The 23,415-nt window shown below is 36.0% G+C and overlaps 1 protein-coding gene and 1 non-coding gene across 2 annotated transcripts in view; both read left to right on the forward strand.

Moving 5' to 3' along the window:
* LOC138716251 (cyclic GMP-AMP phosphodiesterase SMPDL3A) overlaps positions 1-23,415 on the forward strand; it is a 1,162,941-nt gene that overhangs the window by 78,566 nt on the left and 1,060,960 nt on the right. The gene's annotated exons all lie outside the window — the stretch shown is intronic.
* TRNAY-AUA (transfer RNA tyrosine (anticodon AUA)) lies at positions 12,019-12,090 on the forward strand. The gene has a single exon. It is a non-coding gene; the product is annotated as a tRNA-Tyr (tRNA).

A 23,415-nucleotide genomic window follows, 5' to 3' on the forward strand; every position in this document is an offset into this window, starting at 1 on the left:
GCTTGTTTATTTATTTATTTGCTTGCTTGCTTATTTATTTATTTATTTATTTATTTGTTTCTTTACTTGTTTATTTATTTATTTATTTATTTGCTTGCTTATTTATTTATTTATTTATTTATTTATTTATTTATTTATTTGCTTGCTTGCTTATTTATTTATTTATTTGTTTGTTTGTTTGTTTGCTTATTTATTTATTTCTTTATTTATTTATTTGCTTGCTTGCTTATTTATTTATTTATTTATTTGTTTCTTTGCTTGTTTATTTATTTATTTATTTGCTTGCTTATTTATTTATTTGTTTCTTTGCTTGTTTATTTATTTATTTATTTGCTTGCTTGCTTATTTATTTATTTATTTATTTATTTGCTTGCTTGCTTATTTATTTATTTATTTGTTTCTTTACTTGTTTATTTATTTATTTATTTATTTGCTTGCTTATTTATTTATTTATTTATTTGCTTGCTTTCATATTTATTTATTTATTTATTTATTTATTTATCTGTTTGTTTGTTTGCTTATTTATTTATTTATTTATTTATTTATTTATTTGCTTGCTTGCTTATTTATTTATTTATTTGTTTCCTCGCTTGTTTATTTATTTATTTATTTGCTTGCTTATTTATTTATTTGTTTCTTTGCTTGTTTATTTATTTATTTATTTGCTTGCTTGCTTATTTATTTGTTTCTTTGCTTGTTTATTTATTTATTTATTTGTTTCTTTGCTTGTTTATTTATTCATTTATTTATTTAAAATATAATTATTTTCCTATAATAGGGTAAAAGCAGTTGCATCAGAACAAGTGAAATTTTGTTATACTTGTTATCACCAGAGACCGGAACTTTGGCAGAATGCCTTTTTAAACGTCTTAAATCTATCTTCATTTTGAAAGTGAATCTGTATGAATTATACCTTTGTGACTGAAACGTCACAGTTTTATGTTGCCCTTTTCTGCCTTTTTTAATATAAATGCCTAATTTACAAAATAAATGTTTTTTGCCTTTATTTGATTATCTATTATTTATTAATTTATTATTAAAAATTGCCTACAGGTATATTTTAATTTATTTCTATAACCGCGAGAATGAAAGTGACTTCACCGAATGTATATTATTGTCTTTCAGTCAGTTCATATTCCCTTTGCAACAATGATTGCTGCTGTGCAAATATGTATAACAGTAAGCGTTTTATAGTCCCGTCGCTCTAATTTCCGGCAGCCAATCACGTTGCAGATCGGCTACATTTAAACGTGTGCGTCTTGTGATTTGCTGATGAAGATGTTAAGCATTTCCTAAGGCTGGATAAATACTTAATATAATCGCCCGCCAATTTGGCTCTTTCGTTGGCGTTCGCAGAAAGCACACGAGGATATTATTTGCTGAATTACAGTGCATTTGAGTTATTATCATAGGAGCTACGACATGATATTGCTTAACGGTGTGGCAAATAGATCCCTCGTCTTGTAGCTCAGCATAGAAAGAACAAAAATGGCCAACGATACTACCTACCTAGACTTTATAGCCTTGACTTACTAAGACGTAAACAAAGAGGAGGAGTCACGCCGGAAATAACAGCGTCGCGACTATAATTATCGCTTGAGTTTATTTGACAAGGCAACAATGAGTGCAGGTATAACGTTATTTTTAACGGTTATTTTTGTTTCAGTTTTCATTGCGACGTTGTTGTCGCTAGCTGAATATTTCATATCACAACATATCAGTACAACCAAACAAAAATTCACTTTCCAAGACTACTGGGAAGAAGATTTCTTTGCTTTCAACAGTAATTGCAATATCGAGTCGAAAATCTCAATTTGCATTCGACTTATGTAAAGCTTTTCTTGCTGCCGAAATCCCTTTGTGGAAAGTGTAAGGTTGTGGGTCTAGTGCAAGGTTTTTGTAATTGCCTTTTATTGCGTACTTTAGCTATTTATTATGCCTTTTTGCCTGCCTATTTTAGCTATTTATGATGCTTTTTTGCATGCCTATTTTAATGATTCAGAATGGCTAAACTCCAGGTCTCTGTTTATCACAGTTTTTGAAAGTAAAATTATAGTTACAAGTTATCTTGATCTGTTATTAAATGTCCACGTGATCCGCAGTCAGCTCACTTCTAAATTTTTGGTTTCCTATATAAGTTCATATTTCTAAGGTGTCTAGTGAATAGTTCTTTTTTATGTAACAAAAACTTTTGGGATTCTATCTCTACGCATGCGATGCAGATGATTCATCCAGTTTTTCCGATAATGTTTTACGTGATTAATTACAGGTTCTAGTTATAATTCTTCCATTATATCTTCATTGCGTTTGTGATCCCATTTCGTATACCCTGCTGTATATCTCATAAATTTCGTTTCATTAGCCGTTATTCTGCTTTCGTCTTTTTTCCTCAATGTCCATGCCTCACTGCCGTAACAAAGTACAGGTCTCGCCAAGGTCTTGTATAGGCGAATTCTAGTATGCCTTTGTACTAGGGAAGGTTTCATAATGTTGTTCATTATTCCCATTGTTTTGGTGTATTTAGAAATTTTCTGTGAAATGTCTACTTCATCGAAAAAAGATAATGTGTATCCGAGATATGTAACATAATTTACTCTTTCTAATATTCTTGATTCTAAACATATTTTACTAGGCACAGGTATTTTCCGCAGAAGGCCATAATTTTAGTTTTTTCTTTATTTATTTTCATTACTTACTTACAACTTACTTACAAATAGCTTTCAAGGAACCCGTAGGTTCATTGCCACCCTCACATAAGCCCGCCATCTGTCCCTATCCTGTGCAAGATTAATCCAGTCTCTATCATCATATCCCACCTCCCTCATATCCATTTTAATATTATTCTCCCATCTACGTACATCTCGGCCTCCCCAAAGGTCTTTTTCCCCCGGCCTCCCAACTAACAAAACAAAACAATTTATTTACAATTTACATTTGAATTTACATATGGATAGATACCCGAAATGAGCATATGCTCGTGCTCGGGTACAGTCCAGTAGTCTACATAAATTTTACAGGGTTGAAATAATAATGCTGATGATATAAAATAATAATAATAATAATAATAATAATAATAATAATAATAATAATAATAATAATAATAATAATAGAATAATCGTGACAGAAATTATACAAAGATTGTAATACAAAATAATTCATTAATAATAATAATAATAATAATAATAATAATAATAATAGTAATAAAACAAAAATATTTACAATAATAAAATAAATACTAAGACGGATAAAATAAAATGTAAAACCACTAGCGAGAGTTAACACAACTTAAATAAGCATATAATAACCGGAAAAAATGCCAAACTCAAAAATCAACAGAAAAGTTCGTTGTATCGCAGACGACAGCAACCGCCGTATTGACATTGTGTTGTGCATTAATGGTAGTAGTGGGGAGCTGAAAGTCTACGTTACTGCCGTTCTCTTCGAATCTTCTCGTACAATCATGGGAAGTTAATGCTGAAAAACAAAATGTCTACGAGTCAAACTGTTCATTATTACCAGGATAAATACAAATAATACTGAAATATATTAATCTAGTTTCAGTTATAGATCTCTCCTTTTGTGCAAGAGGTATCATATCAAAATATTTTATGAATGGCGGGGAAAATATAAATTTCAATAACTTTCTAGTGACAAGTACAATCAAGTGTATCTGTGGCTATGCTAAGGAATCATTTATTGGAGATATACACTGTTATTAATTAAGAAAATGATCTATTTATTTTTATTACAATGTTTTATCTTATAGGTTACACGCATCAGATAAATACAATAAAAATTAGTACCATATAATGCTAGTAACACTTAAAAAAATTATAATAAAAATTATCAAATATCATACAAACATTTTCACTTTATTTTTAAACTTAAGAATGTGTAAATTGCTTAAACTAACACTCTATATGCATTTCTAGATTCGTTTCATGTCATATTTAATTCCAATTTTGTTAAAATTAAAATTGAATGTTGTAATTCATCTTCTGGGGATGCCACCAGAGATAGATCGTCTGCAAAAAGTAATGAATCTAGTTTTAAATGTCTATTGAGTTGTGCATGTCCATGAGGTAATTGTTTCCATTCTCTAATTATTTGATTCATATATATATAATAAACAGCAACGGTGAACGGCCGCAACCTTGTCTTACTCCTGTATGAATTTCTGTCCATTGCGATAATTTATTGTCACGCCTTACTGCAATTAGATTTGTTTTATAAATATTAAATATGTTTGCTATAAGTTTCAAATATCTTGGAGCAACAGTAACAAATGAGTAGCTTAATATCAAAGACGGACATCTGTCGTCTCCATAGTTTCGATCTAGAGCCAATTTTTTAATTCACAGTGTTCTTTGTAATATTTAACACAATTTATTTTATAAATGTAGTGTTAGAGTTTGCATATGGTATCACTATAACTGGAGAAAGCATGAAAAATTGTATAAAAAACCACAGCTATCTAAATTTCGATTGAGATCAGATGTCCGTCTTTGATATTAAGCTACTCAAATATAAATGACACTCAGGAGGAAATTAAACGCAGAATAAATATGGGAAATGCCTGTTATTATTCGGTTGAGAAGCTTTTGTTATCTAGTCTGCTGTCAAAAAATCTGAAAGTTAGAATTTATAAAACAGTTATATTACCGGTTGTTCTATATGGTTGTGAAGCTTGGACTCTCACTTTGAGAGAGGAACAGAGATTAAGGGTGTTTGAGAATAAGGTTCTTAGGAAAATATTTGGGGCTAAGAGGGATGAAGTTACAGGAGAATGGAGAAAATTACACAACGCAGAGCTGCATGCATTGTATTCTTCACCTGACATAATTAGGAACATTAAATCCAGACGCTTGAGATGGTCAGGGCACGTAGCACGTATGGGCGAATCCAAAAATGTATATAGAGTGTTGGTTGGGAGGCCGGCGGGAAAAAGACCTTTGGGGAGGCCGAGACGTAGATGGGAAGATAATATCAAAATGGATTTGAGGGAGGTGGGATATGATGGTAGAGACTGGATTAATCTTGCTCAGGATAGGGATCAATGGCGGGCTTATGTGAGGGCGGCAATGAACCTCCGGGTTCCTTAAAAGCTAGTAAGTATGTAAGTAAGTTTGCTATAAGTTGTTGTGGAACATGGTCTGTGGCTAATTTAATAATTTATTTCTGTTCATCCTATCGAATGCTTTTTCCAAATCAATGAAAACAATATGTGTTTCTAAAGAGTGTATAACTAATATTCATAAGTGGATAAGATTAATATTTCGCAATGAATCATCACACCTTATCTTAATTTTTCTTTGAGTTTTCAGTGCATACAAATATTTGGTATGATTGTATTCTGTATCTGTCAATCTCAGACGCGCACGACTGTCTTTGACGTAACTTAAGCAGAAGATTCTTCTCATGCTGTGTGTGGTTGTTGCAGTGCGTGTCATAAACACGGTTGGCATTATTTCCGGCTCTACCAACAACACATTCATTAGGTGCGTTGCAAGAAGCGCGTTGCCGAGCGAGTCCTGCGGTCAATACTTGACACGGGGATTAGTGACGCCGTGGGGAAGTCCCTTGACACTTCGCGACTGATTGATTGCAGCAAGAAAGAGTTGTGTGTCCAGTTAATAGATGGACAGCTCTTCACTACAAATGCGACTGCTCTTTCTTGAGTTTCCCTGTCTTGATTGAAGAAGTACACTGCAGAGAGGGTGGTGTAAAGTGGTTTCCGTGTCAGTGAAACATAATGAAGTACCGTCGTCAAGTGCCGGAAAGAAAACTTAGGTGATTTTCTCTCTCTGAGAGAGAGGTAATGGAGAATGTGGAATCGAGAAGCAAGTTGGCCTGGAACCCGGCAGGTCGTGAGACAATAATATTCACTTCAGTTCCGAAGCCTGTAGTATTCAAACGAGAACTTGATTAGTTTATATTAAATTAGTTTAGATTAGATTTGATTTTTTTTTATTAAAGTAAATTCTATGAATTGACATAAGTACATTTCTCTTTCATACTGGTAGATACTTAAATGATCTTTTTGGTGTACACTTAGGATTAATGGATTTTACGTGCCATTTGTTCTGGTTTTAGGTACAGGTAAAGTTTTATATCTTCCATAAGAACATTCCCAGAATAAGAAATATGGTACATATAAGTTATATGGGGGTGCGAGCTAGCGTTCCAGATAAGGTGTTCGCGGGTTCGATTCCCGATGGAGTCATGATCTAATCCTTCTAACCGCACCACGGCCCTGGAATCTATTCATCCTCTAACAGAAATTCGTACCAGATGCATTTACCTGGGGATAAAGGAGGCGGGCAAATAGAACTAACATCATCTTGTGGTTAAATGTCTTTAAAGTTTGGAACCTTAACTTCTCACCATCCGCTGGGCCCATCTGTCCTGTCTTGGGGTCGACGTTACTTATATATGTAGGCCTATATATAAAGTCTACAAGTTATGTTTAATTAAACATAGTTGCTAGGAAAAGTTAGTGCCTAAATAATTTAAGTTCATTTAGGGATTGAAAACCTGCCAACATACGTTTCGATAGTAGATTTGATATTTTTATATTGCTGCTGTCTGTTACTCAGAAGACGAGCGGAAAGAATGTGACCTTCTTGACTATCGCTGCTGATTATTATAAACATCGCTCAGATAAGCATCCCAGTAGCCGGGTTATTCCTCGTGCAGGAAACATGAGTAACAATGCGTATGGAAATTAAAGCTGAGTTGAACAGAAGGAGACCTAATGTTTCCGCTTACTGCAGTACAAATATTGCACGTGTTGTCGTACGTTATCTGTTCACATCCCTTCCTCCTCAGTCCGCTCTCGTCTTCTCCTGAGTCACCGACAGTAGATTAATATAGATACGTAATAGTTATATAAAAAGTATCCTACATCTAAGTAAATTTAGAAAGGTATTTCTAGCACATGTCTGGGAGGCAGGCTCGTGTTCAGGAGGTCCAGCAATATAAGGGAATTATTTCGGAATATAAAGTATAAGTTATATGCTTTCACGTATTAATTAACTATGTTACATTGTTGACTAGTTTCAGCCTGTGGGCCATCATCAGAACAGGGTGATCTCCGCTCCTTCTGATTGCGTTTCCTGTTGGAGTGTGTTTGTGTAGTGTACTGTGGAGACAAAAAGTGTGTGTGTTCTGAAATTGAGTTGTGTGTTGAGGGTTTGATGCGGGTGTGTTTTTGTGTTTCTGTATATTCAGTATTGTTCTAGTGTGTTTAGTTTCTGGTTTTTCGGTTGGAGATACAGAATTAGAATCAGAAGACCCGAAGATCACCTAGTTCTGATGGTGGTTCACAGGCTGAAACTAGTGAAGAAAGTAACATAATTAATTAACACGTGAAAGCATATTATATACTTTATATTCCGAAGTGATATAGTGTGAAAATTTGTGTAATCAAGATGTTTAAATAATTACAAGTTATTAAATTGAAGATTACAAATCTAAGTTTGTCACATTTAAACATTATATTATTACAATATAATTAGATAAACCGAAGAAACAGAAAGGTATATAATCCTAAATACGAGGGTGATTCAAAAAGTAAAGTAACAACAGGTCTCACGTATGACACATTTTTCCTCTCTTTCGGATTTTCCGTCAAGGCCTCAGCAACAGATGATAGCTTTATCTCGCAGCAATTAGATGGCACATTTGCGTCAGACCTTCGAAATATCAGTTTTAAATATCTGCGTGCACAGAAATATGGTCAAACGTGGAAGTGAGTAGTGTGATCAGGTTTTTGCGTCTGAAGGACACTTCACCAGCAGAAATTCATCGTCAACTTGTTGAGATATAAGGTGCAAAACGGTGCTTCCGTTGGGAAGTACTGGATTATCTCCCTACAGCTCCGACCTGGCACCCAGTGATTTCCATATCTTCGGACCGTTGAAGAAGGACCTGTGTGGTAAGCGATTCAACACCGATACAGCGGCCGTTCAGTAAGCCGTCATGACGTGACTTCAGGGAATTGGCGCAGATGCCGGATCGATGCTTGTCCAAACACTTGAATTACTAAGGTTATAGAAATGAAACCATTTGTATTCATATAGCAAGCTCTTCTGGGATCGTAATATTATGGATGCCGATGGCTGATGATTATTTCCATGCATTTTTTTAAGTTAAGGATTAATTAATTAATTAATTAATTAATTTTATTTATTTATTTATTCATTGAAAATATACCTTCATTATCTAAGTAGAACATCATTGGAGAATGACCATATATGAAAGGAAGCTATTAAAAAAAAAAAACGTTAAAATAGCTTAGTCACTTACAGACAGTGTATATTGAGGATGCCAATTTTTAATCGCGAAGGACTATAGATTTTGAGGAAAACATGTTGAAATGCAATAAAATTATACTACAGCCATTCCAGTTGTCACGGATGTTACATGACTTTTATCAACATTTATTATTGGAATCGGTTTAGAAGATGAGTATTATTTTACAGAAAAAAAAAAGTTGTTGGAATAAAATGTGTTATTATTTAAGAAAATAAAGAAAAATTTCCGTTACGGATGTTACAAGACTTCTGAACTCACGTTACATCTTATTAACAAAAAGTGCAAAGCACATATCTCTGCCTCAAGAAAAAAGAGATTCATTCTCATAGTGTCCATGTGAAAGATATGCAAATCTCATGGCATCCAATTAGTTCACAAAAACAATCGGTAAATATTTTATAGATGTTTCTTCCATGCCACGGATGTTACACACATTTTGTCACGGATGTTACAGATGAGTTAATGTCCTTCATTTTTCCAGTTTCGAAGCAACTATGCCATTTCTAAGCCAAATGAATCTCTTTAACTGCAAGATTAATTGAGCCGTTCAGAGCAGAAATGGCGTAAGTGAAAAATGGGTAATGAGGGTTAAAGTAAACATTCTGTAAAATACAGCGCAAAGTAGCAATTAATATTCAATTTATTTAATCTATTAGTAGTCAGTGGATAGCACGAAGGGAGTATTAATTGCTACTTTGTGCTGTATTTTACAGAATTTTTACTTTAAACCTCACTACTCAATTTTGTCTTACACCACTTTTGCTCTGAACGGCTCAATTGTTATTAACCCAAAGTATTGAAAATAAAAGAAAGAAAGAAAGAAAGAAAGAAAGAAAGAAAGAAAGAAAGAAAGAAAGAAAGAAAGATAGACTGTAGTATAGAGTAAGAAGTTCCTTGGTCATGGAGGTCTGAAAGCAACAGTGTAGGCTCTCAAAATATTTCTTCAACAATAGCTCCTTGAAAAACATACATTAACAGCTGATCTCTCTATGAGAAAATGCTGTAAACTTAAGGGAAACAAAAAGTACCTATTACCTAGCCAAGATCAATTAGATTCAGTGCCTATAAAACTTGTAAAATAATTTCCTTTTGAAAATAAGACATTAGAATATTTAAATTTAAAGCTTTCTCTATGTCTTCTTCTACTTCTTTGGTTCTACAGCCGGGTTCCAGCCTTGACCGCCCCAACGATGCTTTTCCATGTCCTTCGATCTAACGCCTTTGTTTTCCATCCTCTAACACCTGCTGCTATTATAACGACAGAATGTAACATGTTACTAGTCGTAAGCATTTATCCTTGCAGGGTCGTCTATAATTAATCCGTCCGGCTTCCATTCGTTGAGGTTTTATAACATTTAAGCTTTTACAGGGTGGGGTTGTCAGCCCCACGCCCAACCCCCCAACCTGGAGGACCAGGTCCCGTATTTATAATCCCCGGGACAGGGTGACCCGGCTATACCCCCAGACATGCATGGGCTACAGTGGGGCTATTCTTCAATCCCGGACACCACACGGGATTCTCTATGTCTTACACTATTGATAAACAAATTATGACTGAAAAATACTTTTTTATTTGAATTCCCAGTTTTCTTGGAATCGAATGGCTGACTAGCGAAAAGTGTTGCTGCGAGTTCTAGGACTGACTAGGTACCTGTATAGAATTGGAACCTGGCCTGTATAGAAGACCAGCGTGCTAGAGCCAAACCACAAACGAGAAATGTTAATGTCCCATCGTAGCAATTCGAAATACATTTTTGTCCACTTTACATTCATTTTGGGCGGCCGGGTAGCTCAGTTGGTAGAGCAGCTGGCTACGGACTGGAAGGTCCGGGGTTCGATCCCAGGTGGTGACAGGATTTTTTCTCGTTGCCAAACTTTCAGAACGGCCCCGAGGTTCACTCAGCCTCCTATCAAATTGAGTACCGGGTCTTTCCCGGGGGTAAAAGGCGGTCAGAGCGTGGTGCCGACCACACCACCTCATTCTAGTGCCGAGGTCATGGAAAGCATGGGGCTCTACCTCCATGCCCCCCAAGTGCCTTCATGGCATGTTACGGGGATACCTTTACCTTTTTACATTCATTTTGGGTTTCACGAGATTTGAAGCCGTGATTTTGGACTTTCCCTGACCATCATGCAATAACACATGTATGCAAACTCTCATATCGGTTTCATGAGGCTGAATTTTACTACAAGAGTTCAGTTCCCACACCAGAACCTCTATGTCTTATTTAGGCTTATCGGAAGCAGCGCGGTAGCGTGTAAGTATCGGAATTTGCGCTTCAAAGCACTGTGGACTTACAAAAACCTTGTCTTATTTACTCATAAATTATTCCAAGTGTTTGGGCATGTTTCAATCAACTGATCGCTTTAACATCAGTTTGTTCTGGGAAATAGACTAGGCTGTCGTCGAAACATTGATTGAAAGGGAAATCAAGCCTTCATGCATAAATCGTGACCCAGGGTGCATTTTTCAACATCTAGTTCTCTTTGAACTCAATAAATAGCCTGCTGAATAGGTTTCCTCTGTGATAATACGACAGAGAAAATTAAGTTTCGTTGATTGAGTCCTTGAATAATTTACTTAATGTGTTTACATTATCCCTGTTTAAAGTGTGCCATCCTCTTCTTGAATTTAGACCCGTCGAACTCTCCACAATTTCCAGAGCACACATTCTCCTTCATTATCACACGGCGCCAGATATCTCAATATCTCACGGGTTCATTATTAAGCGATTTTGCATAGTTATAATAGACATTATCTTTTCTTTATTTTCCTCTGTTACGTTCAGTTTTCATATATCTAAATTTTTACAATTAAAGTCAATAGCGGCTCGTGAAGTTTAGTAATGGAGAATCGAATTGTCGCGTAAGATGAGCAATAGAACCTCGATTATCCGTCCTATTGGAGGAGAGGGAAGGAACGATTAACCAAAAAAGTCGGATAATCCGTTCTGCTTATTCTAACCTTGGTGGATAACATGAATATGAATACTGGGTGACACGAAAGTAACATTCCATGCGACATGTTATAAAATATATATTATTTTTTTTAATGTACCGAAGTACATATAATATTTCCATGCAGATATTCTGCGTCATCATACGATGAAAGAGTAATGGAACGGAGAAAAATTCTCTCCGGCGCCGGGATTTGAACCCGGGTTTTCAGCTCTACGTGCTGATGCTTTATCCACTAAGCCACACCGGATACCACCCCGGCGTCGGACAGAATCGTCTCAGATTAAGCTCCAACTCTTGGGTTCCCTCTAGTGGCCGCCCTCTGCACTACGTCATAGATGTCTATGAACGTAGGACCGAAGTCCACACATGTGCTGAGGTGCACTTGTTATGAGTGACTAGTTGGCCGGGATCCGACGGAATAAGCGCCGTCTTAAATCACGAAGTGATTTACGCATATCATATATATTATTTTAATGTACCGAAGTACATATGATATTTCCATGCAGATATTCTGCGTCATCATACGATGAAAGAGTAATGGAACGGAGAAAATTTCTCTCCGGCGCTTATTCCGTCGGATCCCGGCCAACTAGTCACTCATAACGAGTGCACCTCAGCACATGTGTGGACTTCGGTCCTACGCTCATAGACATCTATGACGTAATGCAGAGGGCGGCCACTAGAGGGAACCCAAGAGTTGGAGCTTAATCTGAGACGATTCTGTCCGACGCCGGGGTGGTATCCGGTGTGGCTTAGTGGATAAAGCATCAGCACATAGAGCTGAAAACCCGGGTTCAAATCCCGGCGCCGGAGAGAATTTTTCTCCGTTCCATAACTCTTTCATCGTATGTTATAAAATGTTTGAAGAATATAGTTTTCTCAAAATCTAACATTTTCTTCATAAAAATAGAAGTAAAAATATGGAATACTAGTCAAAATGGCCTTTACTGAGAAAAGCATAGAACAAGCATTCAGCATCATCATTAGAAGGTGTTTTTCCAATTGTAATACTGAATTCAGATGGATCGTCTCTTACGAATTTTCTCCAACCTATTTTAAAGCTTCTTGCATTGGCTTCTCATTCCACTGTTTTTCTACGTTTGTTGGAAGGTGAGATTTTTCTTCCTCCTACAGGTGCCAACATTAGTAACGGAACAGAAAACCAGGTATAAAGGTGGAATATTAATAATATTAGTATTTCATATTTGTGACACACTGATGTTGTAAGTCATTACCTAAAAACATATAATTTAAACATGAAATCTTTTAAACATATATACATTGCTATAAATGTTGATTATTTATCTTTAAGAACAAACATAATTAATATTTCTAACATTGAGGAATAACAATGTAGCCTATACTCAAGAAAAGTACTTACCGCCAAAATTTTCACTTTTCTCGAAAATGCAATAATGATAAATGTTTCAACACGTCAGCTTCTAACTGCAAACTAACAATTCCCTTCGAAAGAGAGCATCAGTCGTAGTAATTTGGAAGGCTCTGCTAGAATACAACACGTCTCAGTTCGTATATCATATATCACACTAGTTGATATTTGTAACACCTCCTCTACCAAATTGTATTTTTAAAGGACTTATAGATTCCAACGAAAAAAATGTTTAAATATAGAAAATTATACTAGCCAAATGTGTATCTCTCCCCTTAAGTAATTATAATAACAATAATTTATTTTATTTTACCTGACAGAATTAAGGTCTCTTCTACTCAAATCAGATCTACAGTTAATACAAATACGTAAGTATTAATAGAAATACATATCACAGAAAATAAAAGTAATGTCACATGGAATGTTACTTTCGTATCACCCGGTGTTCATATTCATGTTATCTTATTAATCGATTAATAGCGTAGCAACAATTGCGAGACTTTGTAGCGTCTATAGCATTGGTAATAGGTAAAAAATTGTTTTCACGAAAAAAGACTGAAGATTCTCCAATGACTACCTGACATTTGCATTTCAATCTGGAAAACGTTAAAATTTTTGAACTTTAAACGGGATTTGAACCCATACCCGAGCGCAATATCTGGTCAAGAGGCCAGCTACTAGTGCTTACCGCTGAACTATGCGGTAGCACACAGATCAGGCTAGACGAGAACGGCGCTATACGTTATTTATTTGTTTTTAAAGGACAACTCTCAGCAGTGAATTGTGGGCTAAACGTGCGGTGGGCAACTGGCATGGCGGTGAGATCTGTTAGGCTCTTCCATGCCGCTTGTCGCCTCATGAAAATTTATTAATCAAATAAACCCAAGACCACACCGTTGTCGTCACAGTAGGGCTATAGCCAAATTGCCAGAAAGAGGAAGAGAGAGCGAGAGGGAGAAATCCGATCATTACAGAAACTTAGGTAACGTTCTGCAGATGCACAAGTATTGTTGTCCCCAGTTATCGATTTAGCCTTAGGACTTTGTGAACTTTACCAGAGTGTGCCAGAAACGTAAAATAAGGTTAGGATGTTGGCTTTAAGATAGCATAACAGCTGTCGGCCCTATAGACCAGCGTTTCTCAAACTATGGTCCGCGGACCACCTGTGCTCCTCGAGATCTGTCCCTGTGGTCCTTCAAAAAAACAGAAGAAAAAATACAATTTTAACGAATTGCATATCACACTGTAGCTTACAATCTCAGAGTTTGGAATTGACACATGGCAATCGAATTTCACTTTTTCTCCCAGTACAGACATCAGTTAATTTTATTTAATTTTATTTATTTCATTTAAATTCAAATATACAGAATAAAGAAATATAATTACAAAACAAACAAAGAGAAATACAAATAAAATAATACAAGCAATATAAAAAGAAGATACAGTAGTATTAACAAAATTTGAGACCGAATGAGCAGCGCTCGTGCTTGGTCGCAGTTCAGATATAATAATAATAATAATATAAATAAATAAGTAAAATAAAATAGGAACTAAAATATAATTACAGCGGCAATGGAATTATATAATATAATATTAACACTAAAGAAGAATAATATCGCACGTGAAAAGTAGGACTAATATATATTTCAAAATTATAGAATACAAATATAATATAGGTTGATTAATTCATACACATAGGCTATAAATTTATTTAATCAAATTGAAGATATTAACACGTTTCTAATTTTCTTGTTATATGTTAGTGGGTTACATGTTAGAAGTTCTGGGTGTAATTTAGTTAAAGCATTGTACAACCGAGGGCCAAAATTTATGCTATGCTTTAGACCAGCAGATGTGAGACATTTAGGTTCTACTAATGTTGAATTAATATTTCGTCTTGTGTCATAATTGTGTGTCTGTAATACAAACTTATTACGATTTCTATGATAAAATTTTAACAGCGTATACTTATAAATTTGTTCAATATTAAATACATTAAAATCAGAATAAATTAATTTAGTTGGATAATCGAAACGTTCCTTCAAACAAATTTTAATTATTCGTTTTTGTAGTAAATTTAACGGACTAAGATTAATTTTTGTACTTCCACCCCAAACAATTATACCATATTGAATGATAGACTGAATAATGGCCAAATAAACATTTCGTAGAACTCTAATAGGTAAGTAGCATCGAAGATTAACGAATTTATAAATTGTTTTACGAAGTCTCTTACAAAGATAAGTAATGTGATGAGGCCATTTTAAATTCTGATCAATAATGATACCCAGATCTTTCAAAGGTGGACAGTTATTCATAGATTTCAAAAAGGCATATGACTCGGTTAAGAGAGAAGTTTTATATGATATTCTTATTGAATTTGGTATTCCCAAGAAACTAGTTCGATTAATTAAAATGAATCTCAGTGAAACGTACAGCAGAGTCCGTATAGGTCAGTTTCTATCAGATGCGTTTCCAATTCACTGTGGGCTAAAGCAAGGAGATGCACTATCACCATTACTTTTTAACTTTTCTCTAGAGCAGCGTTTCTCAAACTATGGTCCGCGGACCACCTGTAGTCCTCGAGTTCTGCCCTGTGGTCCTTCAAAAAAGACAGAAGAAAAAATAAAATTCAAACGAATTGCATATCACACTATAGCTGAAAATCTCAGAGTCTGAAAATGACACATGGCAATCGCCTTTCACTTTTTCTCCCAGTACTAATATTTTATGAAATTTCTTACCCTACCCGTCTACCCACTTCCCACTGTACTCTCAGCAACAAAGGAGGGATTTAAAGCACTATGAACGTGGCGTTTCTCGCCATTTTCTGCATATCTGGTGCCGAGTCTGTAACCCAGCCAGGGACCACTCGAATTCATAACAGAGGACCAAAGTAACAGAGGAACCTTTTAATGTATTGATGACTTTCTTAATTGTTTTGCCGACACCCAATATGCACATTGAAATGTGCACGTACTGTACGTCGTACACCAATAATAGAACGTGCCAAATTGCATCTTTACTTGTTGAAAATCGGGCATGTTTCTGCATTCATTTTTTTTTTATTTATTTTTGCAGATGACGATATAAAAATTTTAGACTCCGCCTATTTTAAAATCCGACAGGTTTACTTCTTACACTTGCGTGTTTCGTCTCTAAGTGCCGTTTCAATTTCGCGGGTTTCATACACTCGTTTGAAGCGCTTCATAACAAACAACGCACAGAGATTTTGGTTCACTCTCATTGCCACACGAAGTAAATCCAAGTTCCAAATAACTCTTGTCATATTTACGAAAGTATTCTTTCATTGAATAGCTACCACTAGGATTAGATATTTCTTTAATGACACTATAATTAATTAAAAATTTCTTCACACACAGCTTCTGATATTAGCACTGCCTGAATGATACGTATCTTCATTTTCCTTTCTTTTCAAAGATCCGGATCGAAGCCAGTTTTCCATTATTTATAATGGGCACTATTTAACAGAGACTAGCGTAAGAAGGATTTCAAACAACTAACTGCTAACAGCCAAGCGATGAATCAACAATGCACAGAATTTCTTATAGGTTACTCGTGATTGGCTACAAAAAATATAATTAGAAAAGTATTATAATTAATTAATCCTATTTTAAAATATAAGTATACTGGTATTAAAAAATGGTACGAAAATGATAAATTTGCTTTCCAAGGGAACAAGAGTAAGGTGGTCCGCGGAACTGTTCTGACTTAAAAAAGTGGTTCCCACTTCAAAAAAGTTTGAGAAACGCTGCCATAGACTGTTCCGGCTTCTGCTGGAAAAGTACGAAGAAATGTATATATAGACTGGAGACACACAACAAATAGTTTCCTTTTCGAATAATTTCGAGGGAAAAATTGTTCCGGAGCCGGGTATCGAACCCGGGACCTTTAGTTTAACGTACCAACGCTCTACCACTGAGCTACTCGGGAACTCTAACCGACACCGATCCAATTTTTCCCTCTACATCCACAGACCTCAAAGTGGGCTGACAACCGTCAAGCAACCAACTTCGAGTGCACACTAACTCCGTGTGACCACAATTTAAGTCACACAGAGTTAGTGTGCACTCGAAGTTGGTTGCTTGACGGTTGTCAGCCCACTTTGAGGTCTGTGGATATAGAGGGAAAAATTGGATCGGTGTCGGTTAGAGTTCCCGAGTAGCTCAGTGGTAGAGCGTTGGTACGTTAAACCAAAGGTCCCGGGTTCGATACCCGGCTCCGGAACAATTTTTCCCTCCAAATTATTCAAATCAACTTTACAGGGAGTTATAACTGAAATCTTGATTTGCAGTTTCCTTTTCCATTTGTCATGACAACTGATGTCACTGCTGTCAACATATGTTAGAAAATCATTATGAGTTGTAGTATGTTCCAGTACCGAAATTCGAAACGAAGTTGGCCAAATAAAATTCAACCCTCAATCATCATAATTGTCTAGCATATTATGTAGTAATGGAGGGGGGGAATAGTTAGGGTGTTAAGTAAGCTGATCCGAGCTATACATTCCGTTGCAACTTAGATACCAGAGATCTGCGCCCCACAAACTCGTCATTAATCTTGGCGGGCGGGCACTGACCTTTTTATAGATAGTTGTACTGTTCATACGGGCCTGCGGTCAGCGCAGCATGTATCTCAGTATGCGGGTTTGTCAAAGTGCATGAGGGACGCTTGTAAGCTGCTTTGAGTATCATTCTAGCTAATTACCAATTACGAAATTATAAATTTCTGCATCCGCATTAATTTTCTGTTACCCGTTTTAACCGAAATTTTGTCTCACAATACTTTAAATGATGTACAGTACTGCGTGTTCAGTTCAAAGTGTGTCATGGCTCGCTGTATGCCGTCATGTGGCTAGCCGATGAGCCTAGAGAATTCAATCTTCCTAAATTTCCGCAGAGGCGTATTGCCTATGTACCAGAGAAGTTGCCTAGCAAGTACGGAGTTCATTCAGAAGAGTACTTACCGATACGTACCGTAACGCCGGTAGTGGCAGGAATATGAACTGTTTGGAAACACGTACTGAGGTGAGTTTTTTCCTTATTGTCGGGATATGGGGAGAGGGTTAAGACGATTACTTACGTACCCAAGCCCTTTTGTCTAAACACGTTTCAGTTCGCTTTGTGTCTGTAGTATAATTTTTACTGATATGTGTACTACAATAGCGTGCAAATTAATGCGAACACGACATATTTTTACTACAGTATTTGTTGACATTAACTTCGACGGTCAACATGGACACGGAGCATTTGATTTGTGTTGTGGAATGTTGCCGTACGCAACCGATGATAAATACCCTGGGTAGTACTTGCCCGCGCAAAACACAGTTCGAAAGAGGCTATGGTAGCACGCAGACCATGCAGACCGCACCTGTTGCTACGACGTTCAAGTTATACCGTACACGTTCTCAAGTTCAGATTGAACGCCTTGAATAATAGGCAACTTCTCTGACATAAAAGCTGAAACTCGCTTCAAATCGCTGACTCACCAACAGTGACGTCATGACACACTTTGAAATGAACACCCAGTAGTGTCAAAAAAAAAACGGACCGACCCTTGTAGCTGATTTCAGAGCCTTGTTCACTCCGGAGCACGACAGACTTTCTTGGTTCAAATCCTGCCTGGGAAGGAAACTTTTTTTGTTTCTTAGTCAAATTTATTCCCAATACTTTTCGATTGCAGATATATTTTACTTCTTAATTAACTTATTATTCCTAGAACATGAATTTTACAACATGTTTTGTTAATTGCTTTGTACATATTTTGTTTTTCAATTTTTAACTAAAAATTACATCATTCTTACGCACTTGTCACAAAAATTCTAACAGATCATACGATTTTAGGAACTTGATTCTTTACCGTTTAATTATGCATCCTAATATACAGTCTTGAAGAATTTACAAGAGTGGCGTGATTTGTAACAATTGTTGTGATAAATGCATAAGAATGTAATATCGTAGTTAAAAATTGAAAAAAAGAAATCTGTACGAAGCAACTACGGAATTCACAACTTATTTTTAGTTTCAGAATACTAATTAAAGAAATGATACTCTTACATAGTTCAATCTTTATTTGTAATATTCTTTTACCCTTAAAACTAAAGAAAAAAGTATTTTTCGAACAACTTGAAATTAGTGTAATTCTGAAAATATTAAGATTAGGACAAATGTTTATATGACACTTTTTGCTCAGAATGTCTTCGAAAATAAGCTCCGTAAGTGGCGGTAAATCGTCGTGAATCATCCTATATAATATTACTAGGCCCTACTTTTTTTTTTATACCTATTGTGATTTTGCACTTGCACTTTTTCTCTCCCCTTCTTATACACTTGTTTTTTCCATATTTGTATTTGAAAATTTAAATTTTTTTCTTATTTAATTCTTCTCTCTGGTAATGTTTTTGTATTGTATATTTGTATTCTGTTGTGTGGTAGAAAAGGCCTGATGGCCTTAATTCCATCAGATTATATATTAATAATAATAGCAATAATAATAATAATAATAATAATAATAATAATAGTAATAATAATAATAGCAATAATAATAATAATAGCAATAATAATAATAGCAATAATAATAATAATAGTAATAATAATAATAGAAATAATAATAATAATAATAATAATAATAATAATAATAATAATAGTAATAATAATAATATATTTTTTTATCCAATGCCACCAGGTTGTCTTTTCGACATTTCTGGTCTTCTCTCCTGGCCGTGGCTTAGTTGTAACCCACTTCTGAGGTTGGGGCGCCTGGAAGGCGGAGTTACATTACCCCGATGATATGGTAGGATGATTATGATAATGTGGTGCCAGGAGAGGTCTTAAATTCCAGACCATGGACGAACACAGGAATAATCCCCTTTAAGGAAAAATTCCTGTGCTCTAACCGGGAATCGAACCCGGGACCTCATGAACTGTAGCCAGAAGCTCTGACCACTAGACCATGAGGCTGGTCATAATAATAATAATAATAATAATAATAATAATAATAATAATAATAATAAGAAGAAGAAGAAGAAGAAGAAGAAGAAGAAGAAGAAGAAGAAGAAAAGGAATTGGTTGGGTCACTAACTGAGAAGAGACTGCGTACTGAAGGATGCACTGGAAGGAATGGTGAACGGGAGAAGATTTCGAGACAGAAGAAAATATCAGATGATAGACTACATTAAGATTATGGATCATATGCGGAGACAAAGAGGAAAGCAGAAAATAGGAAAGATTAGAGAAAGCTGGGTTTGCAGTGAAAGACCGCATATCATCAGCTAAGTACCAGGTCTCATAACAATTTACTCGTTATACCTTACCATAAGACATTTATACAGGGTGATTCAGACCATCCGTAACAGTAATTTATTTCTTAAACTAGTGCATTAAAATTTTTGAGACAAAAATATATATACTAAAGCACATGTGAACTTTCACTTGATTTCATCAGTCAGCCTTAACAGGAAGTAGGATCAGTGGCGTATTACTTTAACATTTCAAATGGGAGTCGTGGTCAAATAGGATACCATTTGATAGAGCTCTTCAAAACAAACAACTTTCATACGAAACGTTTTTATCAGTTCCTACTCTTTCAATGAGAAAATGTACGAAAAGACAATGGGTGATTCATACCAACCGTAAGTCATATATTTCGGAAACTAACACATTAAATTTTTCGAGACAAAAATATTTGTAACTAAAGCACATGTGAACTTTCACTTGAGCTTGATTTCATCAATCAGCCTTAACACGAAGTAGGGTCAGTGGCGTATTACTTTAAAATTTCAAATGGGAGTCGGGGCCAACTAGAGCTCTTCAAAACAAACAACTTTCATAGGAAACGTTTTTATCAATTCCTATTCTTTCATTGAGAAAACGTACGAAATGCTTCAAATCTGTGACACGGGATATCTGCTTTATACGACTTTCGAAAAATAAATGTGACTAACTTCTTTTGTTGCCCTCAAAAATGTATCGTTCTCTACCGGGTTTGAACACAACTACCTCGGGTCCACGCCTGTGGAGTAACGGTTAGCGTGTCTGGCCGCGAAACCAGGTGGCCCAGGTTCGATTCCCGGTCGGGGCAAGTTACCTGGTTGAGGTTTCTTCCGGGGTTTTCCCTCAACCCAATATGAGCAAATGCTGGGTAACTTTCGGTGCTGGACCCCGGACTCATTTCACCGGCATTATCACCTCATTCAGACGCTATATACAGTAGAACCTCTACTATCCGTAGTAATGAAGGGGGTGGAGTGAACGGTTATTCCAAAAAATCGGATAATCCGTACCATAATTTTTTTCATAATACAGTTTCATCATTTCCCCCGTGGTCTTTTCTTTTAATACGCTAGGTAGTGCATCATAAATTCACTAATTTAAGTCTAGTTTTCAACGACGGGTTTTTATTGTAAAGGCCAAGGAAACTCCTTATGACAGCTGTCTTTGGAAAGATAGGAATAGCAGAGGTCTCTTGTTGTATATTTACAAATTTTATACATGATGAAGAATCGGTGGAGCGGAGAAAAATTCTCTCCGGCACCGGGATTCGAACCCGGATTTTCAACTCTACGTGCTGACGCTGTAGCCACTATGCCACACCGGATTTAGATTCCGATACCGGATTGAATCCTCTCAGTTTAAGCTCCACCTCTTAGTTTCCCTTTAGTGGCCAACCCTCATGCCCTGTGTCACAGATGTGTGACAGTGGCACAATGTCCAATACTCTAACAGACACAACACACACTTAGAGGATTCAATCTGGCATCGGAATTGGAATCCGGTGTGGTTTAGTGGATAAAGCGTCAACAAGTAGAGCTGGAAACCCGGGTTGGAATCCCGATGCCGAAGAGAATTTTTCTCCGCTTCACCCATCCTTCATCATATGATAACGCAGAATTCCTGGGTGGAAATATCATTATATACTTCGGTACATCGCTATAACAAAATTTTATACAGTTTATATTTTGTTTTCCATTAAATCGCGCACAGTTGTAATTCCTATCGCTTCTTGTGAGCCGAGATGAACCACTTTGACACCTATAGAAGATATTTTGCATAGAAGTTAAATAGTACGACTACTCGAAGAGTAAAGATAAAGGTTTGTAAAAAGAACACCCTGTAGAAAAAATTCGTACTAATATAATGTACACTACTTCATATTTGTTCTACGAGAGAGGAAGACAGTCGGATAATCCACCAATCGGTTAATAGGGTGACGGATAATCGAGGTTTTACTGTAATCTAATATGTTGATAAAGCGTCGTAAAATAACCTACTAGACAAGAACCTCGGAAGAGTTGCTCTATAACCACTATGCTCAACTCAACCCTCAAAGGCCTTGCTCCAGAGAGAGCTCTGGCTCCATTGCAATACTGTATGAGGACTAGAGTAATTAACATAGCTATGGTATCTGTATCGCATTACAGGTTACACATATGCATATGTATGGAAATAACAAGGTGAACCACAAAACGCACACCTCGTCAAGCTGCTCGGCATCCACCTCATTAGCAGTCTTGTCGCTGAGAGCGATCGCAGTCCTGCAGGAAAGACAGTAACGGACTGTGATATTCTGTCAAGTCTGTGGTAGCAATTAGCATCAGTTTCATGGGCCTGCGGTCAGTTTATGTGCAAACTTGCTCGTCCGCCCTGTCAAATATATCGATTCGTCGTTGCACCGGTACAGTACCGCAGAACGGCCAAACTTGGGAGAATGCAAGTTTCAGGAGCAGCACGTTCTAACAAAGAAAAGCTATACATGAAGGTAAATTTTTCTCCGCTGTAGTTAAATAGTCTAGAATTTCAGTTTCTCAAGTAGGCGGTCTGGTCAGCATAGAGCAGCGATGTCAAATCAAGCGCATTTTTCTGACCTTGACGTCGTGCGCGGGCATCAATCGCTAGCTATGGAAGGAGAAATAATCAGCCTGTTAGATTAAGAAAACAGTGGTGCACAAACTTCGAACGGAACGTGAAATTTTATGCAGTTATTTTATATGGCTTCTATCTGTTTGATATTATCTATATTAGTAGTAGTATTTATTTATTTAACCTGGTAGAGATAAGGCCGTCAGGCCTTCTCTGCCCCTCTACCAGGGGATTACAACTATAACATGAACAATAAATTACAATTAATATTAAATTTTCAATTACAATTACAATAAAAATTAAAGTACGACAAGAATACCTGATTAATGAAAGCTAGACATTTTATCATAGAAGTTAAGAACGAAGAATATTTTTGTATTTACTGAATTACAAATTAAACCTACAATAACAGAATTCTATAGTGATGAAATTACCGGATATTGAATATTTTGTGTTAGATTAAGAGAATTATTTACAAGAAACCATGTCTCAACGAGTCTCAATTACTGACCAAGTGCCTAGTAAGTTTGCGTTTGAATTGAATTTTATTTCGACAGTCCCTGATGCTAGCAGGTAACGAATTCCAGAGTCTTGGCAGGGCTATTGTGAAAGAGGATGAGTATGAGGATGTGCGATGGGATGGTATTGTTAGTATTGTTTCATGGCGAGAGCGTGTGTTCAGATTGTGGTGGGAAGAAAGGTAAGTGAAGTGAGACGACAGGTACGAAGGAATAGAAGAGTTCAAGATTGTCTGTAAAACAAAAGTACTAACACCAATTTCTTAAAATTGCAGTTGTGTTTCAAACGTTAATAACATAATAAAAAGTTACGAAGGAATATTTACATACATTCCATAGCAGTACAACTATA

Source organism: Periplaneta americana, chromosome 16, assembly GCF_040183065.1.
Source record: "Periplaneta americana isolate PAMFEO1 chromosome 16, P.americana_PAMFEO1_priV1, whole genome shotgun sequence".
NCBI classification, from domain to species: domain Eukaryota; kingdom Metazoa; phylum Arthropoda; class Insecta; order Blattodea; family Blattidae; genus Periplaneta; species Periplaneta americana.